Source organism: Crocodylus porosus, unplaced genomic scaffold (assembly GCF_001723895.1).
Source record: "Crocodylus porosus isolate Cpor-Errol unplaced genomic scaffold, CroPor_comp1, whole genome shotgun sequence".
NCBI classification, from domain to species: Eukaryota; Metazoa; Chordata; order Crocodylia; family Crocodylidae; genus Crocodylus; species Crocodylus porosus.
Genome location: NW_017728949.1, coordinates 28,852,040 through 28,859,932, shown reverse-complemented (window position 1 = coordinate 28,859,932; position 7,893 = coordinate 28,852,040).

The following is a 7,893-nucleotide window of genomic DNA, read 5'->3' as shown; positions in this document are numbered from 1 at the left end:
ACACGCACACACCCCCTCCCCCCACCGCATAAACAATACCCTTAGGGTAAATACTATAAAATCTGACACTAGTGCTCCAGCTACAGGTAACTATCTGATCTGAAACCCATAAGCACCAAAATAAAAATAGACAACAGATAAACTATAGGTAAGTATAAACTATAGGTAAGTATGGGTGAATAATAAGCCACAAATAAATACAAACAAAAAACAGGTGAAATAATAGCAACTGGGGGTCCCAGCAGAGCCCTAGGACTTTACTCATCTACTAATTTACAAACATGAGAGTTCACAAAATATCAGGTATGACATCACACCACTTATGCTGCAAGAACCCCAAAGATAAACTTAATCCCAAGAGGAAACCCCAACGCCCTTGGGCTTTTCCCAAGCCCTACAAGGAAGCTGGTAACTTTAGGGGGGCCCTCCCAGTGGGACCTCCACTTTCAGGAGCCCTTAACTAACCAGGGGGGATTCCCCTTCCCCTGTGGGAATCCTCTTTACCCTGCAACTCACAGCGCCCAGGCCTGGAGGGTGGCCCTTGTCCTCTGCACCAAGCTGCTCTCACACCTGCAGTGGGCTTCATTGGTGGGGGTGGGGGAAGGAACAGGGCTTTGCTATTGTAGGGTTTATGGGGCCTCTGGCTCGGCCCTGTCTGCTGGCTCAGAAGCCCAAGCCTTGTCTGGCTCCCTGGACTCAGCCTTTTGCTATGGGTTGGAGGCCTGGGCTGCCTTGTGCAGAACCAGGCTCGGTCTGCTCCCGGACCCTCCATGCAGCACCTCCTGCACCGAGCTCCCAGCCTTGTTCTGAGGGTTGAGGCCCTGAGCTGCCCAAGGGCTCCAAAGGTCCTGCTCCATGCACCAGCCTGTGCATCATGTCCCTGGCCACACACCAGAGGTTGCAGACTTGAGCCGCCTCACACAGCTCCCAGGGTCTGGATACCATGCGCCGTAGTGCACACTGAGTGCCTAGCCGCTGGAGCCATCCTCCATTCTCTGCTGATGGAAGTCTTCAGGGGCACTTCTGGGCTACTGTTTTGCCCTGCTGAGCAGCTCTCCTCAGCTCTTCTAAGCCCCGCTCTTCTCTGTCCCAGATGTGTTCCCCTGTGCTGAGCACTCGGCTCCTCTTATACTCTCCAGGGCTCCATTTCTAAAGTCTTCCGGACCTGAGGGTTGCAGTCTTCAATCAGGTTCGGGAGGGAGGGAGGTGGGGGGCTCCCCCCCCCTCCCCTCAGGAAAGGGGTGTGACTTAACTCCTCTTGCTTCCTCCTGATTGGTAGATGGGCTCCACCAATCAAAAACAGCAAGATTTCAAGCCTGGGACTCAACCCAAGCTATGAAAGGCAAGCCCGCTACACTTAAAATAGCCTGATATCTCAATAGGTACAGGTTTTCCTTGTATGCTCCTGGATGTGACACGGGAAATGCTCTAAACAGTGCGAGTGTCTGTGTTTGCAAACTGTAAATTTTTTGACACTTAATACATTTTAAGGGTTATTGCTGTACTTTGTACAAAAGTCTCCTTAAGAGTAATATTTTTAAAGGTTTTAATCTGCACCATTAGATTTATTTTATGCTATATATATCTGTTATAATACTTTTTGTCTTTGGCATATTTTGGGAATATGTTGTAGTTGTTCCTGATTTTTTGGGTTTTTTTCCCCACTTTCTTGGTTTTTGAAACTAACAACATTTTTGTGGCTGGTAGCGCTTGATTTCTTTGTTTAAAGCAAAAAAAAAGCTGACAAATTTTAGAGGCACCTTAATAGGGCCACCTAAGCTAGGCAGCACTTCTAGAATGTCTTTAATGTAACCTTTCCTGTGTATTAGTTGTTACTCAAATTCTCTGGTAGGAAGAATTTAGTGATCTCTTCACGGCTTTGTTAAGCAGGTTGTAGATGTCCTCCAACTCGCATAGATGACAATTTGCATGGCAATCAGTAAACTTGGAGAGGACGTTATGAGCATCCCACAAGAGACCAAAGAATGCCATTTTGAAATAAGTGACCCTAGAAGATGGGCTAGTTATTGGCAGAAAGTGATGCATCCAGCATCCTTTTAAAGGCGCTGGAATCTGGACCTGAAAGGCTTGTGGTCTGAGACAGGGACGGTCATTTAGGTTCTACAAGGTTTAACTCAATAGAAATGAAATTGGACTGGCTGATTTACAACTTGCCACAGGAGCTGTACTGTGTGCACTGTAAGACTGACCCTGAGCACAGATGGAGGCTTAATACAACAGGAACATTAGTAGACAACTCTTGATGATGGCAACCACAGGCGACTGGAAGGGGGAGCACGTGCCACCCCTGAGATTGGCCCCTGACTCAGCACCACTCAGGATGGGGCAGTTTTTTGCTGTGTGGGCTGGCGGCATGGTGGGGGGAGCACTAAGCCGCAGCACAGAAGTATTGGAGTGGATATGGGGCTTTTGGCCCGCTCCTGGGCCTGCTCACAAATTGTGCCCCCCCCCCACCCTGACTCAGGAGGCACCAGTCACCCCTGATGGCAACAACAGGAACATAGCAGGCAGCTCTCAAGCAATTTAAATATCTTCTGAACCAAGTAGAGCTTCATGTGTAACAGAACAAGGAACTATAATTCAGTTGTTATCTATGTGTAGGCATATACTGGTACTGCCCACTGTCCCTTTCCATAGGCAACAAGGATAAAATCTGCTTACAGATAAACTGTGTGCGTTTCTCCTTTAAATACAGGTTATTAGATATAAAAGACAGTAGGTACTATAATGTTTGTCTTCTTTGGCCTCATGCATAGCATAAATCATTAAAATTTAACTAATAATTCCTGCATTTAACCCAGAAATATGTGGTTGCACAATATTTAGTCTCAGTTTAAAGATTTGAAGGGATAAAATATTTGCCACATTCTACAGTTTGGTTGGCAGCTTTTTCTGTCTTCAAGAAGTACAGGTTTTGCCACTTGTCGTGCAGGCCTCTGTTCTGGAATGGGGAGGCCCTAGGACATATTTCACTTTAAAATCTTTTGTTTCCTCAAAAATCCAACAATCAAAATGAGAAATGAGTTCAACAAAGGATTTCACTGCTTACTGTAATCCTAAATAGCTCTCACTTCTGTTTTCATTTTCTAATGGGTGTAGGGAGACTCTTTTTTACAGGACAAAAAAGGAATCCTGAATATGTGGCATCTGATTCTAACAGCAAACAAAGTGCTCACAAGCCCAGAATAATTGGTTCATAGCAGAGATATAGCTGTAGGCTTTACAGGACTTTCTTAATTTTGATATGTGCAATATGGATGAACATACTGTGAATTCTTCCTAGATACAAACAAAGAATTTCAGAGGGAGGGAAAAGGAAAATCTTTGGATATTTCTGGTGATAATCTCTTACACCCGGAAGAATACATGTGTACTTTTTACCCAGAACTGGGGATCATGGTCTCTGTTTTCCTACTGATTCTGCCAATGACTTGTGTGATGTTGGGTTTGTGCACTTATTATGCCTCTATCTTAGTTTCCTCATTTGTAAAATGGGCTGGAAAAAATTGTAGGGCACTTTGAAATGCTTACATATCTATGTACAAGAAGATGACTTCAGGAAGATTCTGCCACCATAGTAAAGGAGGGCTAGTAAAGGTTGGATTTCCCTGCTCTATCTGGATGCTGCAAAGTCCTAACTGCCCAAAATAAACAGTCCCTTCTAAAAGCTAAGGTTACATTTTCAGTCATTGGTGTGGTTTTGTAGTTGGGTACCTCAGTTCTTGGATACCCAGCATGGGGTGCTGAAGAGGGGTCTTTCCTCTCCCTGCTCCCCTCCAACCTCACTCCCCAATCAGTAGGAGCTCGGCTCTTCGTGAAAATCATGGTTTGGCTTAGGGTGTGAAAATCACTTTTGAAAGTTTATGCCCAGACCATTTGGGTTAAATACTCCTGTCCCCCAGGGGCATTATTATCTATTTATTTTTACATACATCCTTGGAAGGAACCATCCCAACAACAACATATTTCTACTTCAGGATCTTCGATCCCATTTGATGGATGCAGAGAGAACTTTGCTATACTGTTTCCCTATTCGGTGAGTGAAACTGAAATATGTAGCAAGATCTTACCGACAAGGTTTCACACCAAATATTTTTACAGGGAACAAAGAGCATTTTCTAAGAAATGGGCTTCACCTAAACTCATTAACAGGTTGTGATGATTCAGCCAGGATGTAGGTGGCCAGGCCTGCACATAGGTCCTGAAGAGCAACCAGGAGGTCACCTAGGTGGGAGTACAGGTTATCAGGGCATCAGTTCGGGGTTAGGATCAGTAGAGCAGGGAACACAGGACAAGATTCCAGGGCAGCCAGGTGGGAGATCTGAGAGACACAATCTCAGGTGCGAGCCAAAGCCAAAAGATTCAGAAACCTAGATCCAAGAGCAGGGTCAGGAAAAGCTGAAACTGAATCAGGAGCCATGAGAATGAGGGACAGCAGTGAATGTGAGGCTTGCCAGAGCAGATTGAGGCTGGTGTCAGGGTATGCCTATCTCACTGGTTACAAGATCCAAGGAGACAAGGGATCTGTCTACAGTTTCCCCTACTTTGAGGTTTTCTTTTGGCCTGATCAGTAAGTTACTGGAAACCCTGGTGTCTAAGAGGACCAGGACAAAAATGTCCACTCCAGACTGGTACTGTAGTTGAAGAGCGATTAATTAGCAAGGGTGAGTCTTGGCCCTTGATACTATTCAAGAGCCTAATTCAGGTTAGAAGGGTTGGCTGCACAAATCAGCAGTGGGCACAGGCCATGCCTCTTCAATGAGGCTGAGCTGGGGAACCTTCCTGAGAAAGGGGTGGGTATCCTCTGTCTTGGGCAGGTCAAGGCAAAATGTCCCGAATCCACACAGTACAGGCAGAGGTTCTTGGAATGAAAGCAAGCCTTCTTTTCTGGGGGAAGCCTTCTGCTCATGGTGTCAGTCTGTATGACTTCCACCATGGACAGCATCAGCTCTTCCAGGGTCCTAGCCCACTCAGGTAGGTGAGATGTGGCTTCATATTCCTGCTGCCACTCAGACCAATCAATTCAGAGGCTGAGATCCACAAAGCCATCCAAAGTAGCTGGGAGCTCTACCCAAGCCAACTTGCCCTTAGTGTGGCTCTGAAGACTTTGGTGGAAGTAGAAGTGTACGAGAATAACTGGTGTGTACGCTCTGCTTTCATAGTAGAGATATAGTTGTACTGCCTTGTTCTGCTCAGTGTTGGTGACCAGCCGTCTAAACTTGGCAATATAGCTGCAAGTTTCGAATTATGTGGGGAGCTCAGGGGGGCTGAGCCCCCCCCACCCATAAAAGACAAGTGTTTTTCAAACTCTGAACAGCTGGATGCTGGGTGGTACCCTTGTCCAAGGCTTGAATAAACCGCTCCAGAGTATGGACCTGATACAGGCCTCCGAAGATCTTGACCATGGCTTTGATAAAGTCTTCAAGCATATCCAGGAGGAAGTCTGCTGATTCCAGAAGTGTAGAAGCCCAGGCGAGGGCCTCACCACTCAAGAGGCTGAGGATCAGTCCCACCTTGGCTGTATCAGAAGGGTAGGTTTTTGGGGCAGAGGCAAAACAAGAGATGACACTGGTTAACAAACCCCCAGAAGCAGCGGGGATCCCCATCAAACTTGGCAGGTAGCAGACTCCAGGGTGAGATAAATGGGCTAGCCATACCAATAGTCCCAGAAACAGGGTGCATTGCACTTGCAGGGCTGTGAGCTTGTAACCCTTGTAAGAGATCTGCGTTGGTCACAAATCCTTCTCGTTGTACCACTGCGGGTGCGAGTCATGCCTTGCTGTGAGGGTCTGGCCAGGACACAGACAGCCAGATCTGTGGGTAGGTCTTCAAGGGCAACCAGGAGATCAGTTAGGTGAGAGTACAGGTTATAGTTACTGGGGATCAGGATCAGCAGAGTGAAGAATGTGGGGCAAGTTTCCAGGAGAGCCAAGCAGGAGATCTGAAACACATAGACCAGGGTGCAAGCCAGGGTCAGAAGCCAGGAGAATTAGAGACCTAGGTGCCAAGTTCCAAGGGAAAGCCAAATCCAAGTTGGGAGAACCAGGGAGAGCAGTGATTGTGAGGTTTACTGGATTAAACTGAGGCCGTTGTCACGGTGTGCCTGCAACCTGAGGCTGAAGGTGTGATTAAAAGGGCTGAGTGGTCCTCTCAGCAGCCAGTCCAGTTACAGAGAACTGAACCAGTCACATTCAGCCTGGGATCAAGGTCAAGTGTGGAAGCTCAAGAGTTTGGTCCAGCTGGCGCTGATTGGCCAGAGGCTCTGACACATGTAAACTCATGCTCCTCCTTTGCTGAAGTTGAGACAATAATTTTGTTTAAGCAGAAAAGAAATGGACAGGCTCTTGTTCCTCTATTTTTGCTTCAAGTATACAATAAAAAGTCCTTCTACAGATACACAGCAAGCAAAAGGAAAGCACAGAGTAACATAGGACCCCTGCAGAAAAAAAAAAAATCAGGACAGTTGGTGGTTGACATAGGGAAAAAGGCAGAGCTCTTCAATGAGTTCTTTGCTTCAGTATTCCTAAGTACTGACCAAGACCACTTCCCCCACCTTGAGCATAGACAGATGTCCAAAAGGCACCAGACTGCCAAAGTTTAGTGCTGACTTGGTTAAGAAGCACTTGGAAGGGCTGGATGGGTACAAGTCAGCCAGCCCGGATGACCTCCATCTACGGGCACTGAAGGAACTGGCTGAGTCGCTAGCATGGTTGTTTGAGCACTCATGGTGCTCCAGCCAGGTCCCTGAGGACTGGAAAAGGGCCAACGTGGTGCCCATTTTTAAGAAGGGGAGAAGGGATGAGCTGGGTAACTTTAGGCCAGTCTTACCTCTATCCCTGGAAAAATACTGGGAAAAAAAAAATCAAAGAGCGCATTTGTGAAGGTCCAGCAGGGGAAACGATGCTGAAAGGAAACCAGCATGGGTTTGTCACAGGTAGATTCTGCATTACAAACCTTATAGTCTTTTATGACCAGGTCACACACTGCCTTGACACAGGATCTGAGGCTGATGTCATCTACCTGGATTCTAGGAAGGCCTTCGACACAGTTTTGCATCCTATTCTCATAGGGAAGCTAACGGGCTGTGGAGTGGACGCCTACACAGTCAGGTGGGTGGCCAACTGGCTTAGGGACTGCACCCAGAGAGTGGGGGTGGACACGTCTTTCTTGGCCTGGAAGGAGGTGGACAGTGGGTCCTGCAGGGTTCGGTCCTTGGACTGGAATTATTTAATATCTTCATCAACAATTTGGACAAGGGTGTTGAGAGCACCCTCTCCAAGTTCGCAGATGATACCAAGTTATGGGGCAAAGTTAACACGCTGGAGGGCAGGGAGCAGATACAGGCTGACTTGGACAGGTTGGATCAATGGGTGGAATGAAATAGGATGCAATTCAACAAAGATAAATGTAAGGTACTCCATCCAGGAAGGAGGAATCTCCAGCACACCTACAGGTTGGGGGATGACCTCCTCAGAAGCTCAGAGACTGAGAGAGATCTTGGAGTCATAGCTGACTCCAAGATGAACGTGAGCCGGCAGTGTAACGAGGCCATCAACAAAACAAAATCGCACCTTGTCATATATTAGCAGATGCATGACCAACAGATTGAGGGAGGTTATGCTCCCCCTCTATGTGGCATTGTTCAGGCCGCAGTTGGAGTACTGTGTCCAGTTTTAGGCGCCGCACTTCAAGAAGGACATGGAGAATCTGGAGAGCTTTCAGAGGAGGGCCAGTCTCATGATTAGTGGCCTTTGTGAAAGACCCTATGAGGGGAGGCTGAGAGATCTGGGTCGCTTCAGCCTTCACAAGAAACATCTGAGGGGAGACCTTGTAGCCACTTATAAGTTTATCACGGGAGGACAACAGGGAATT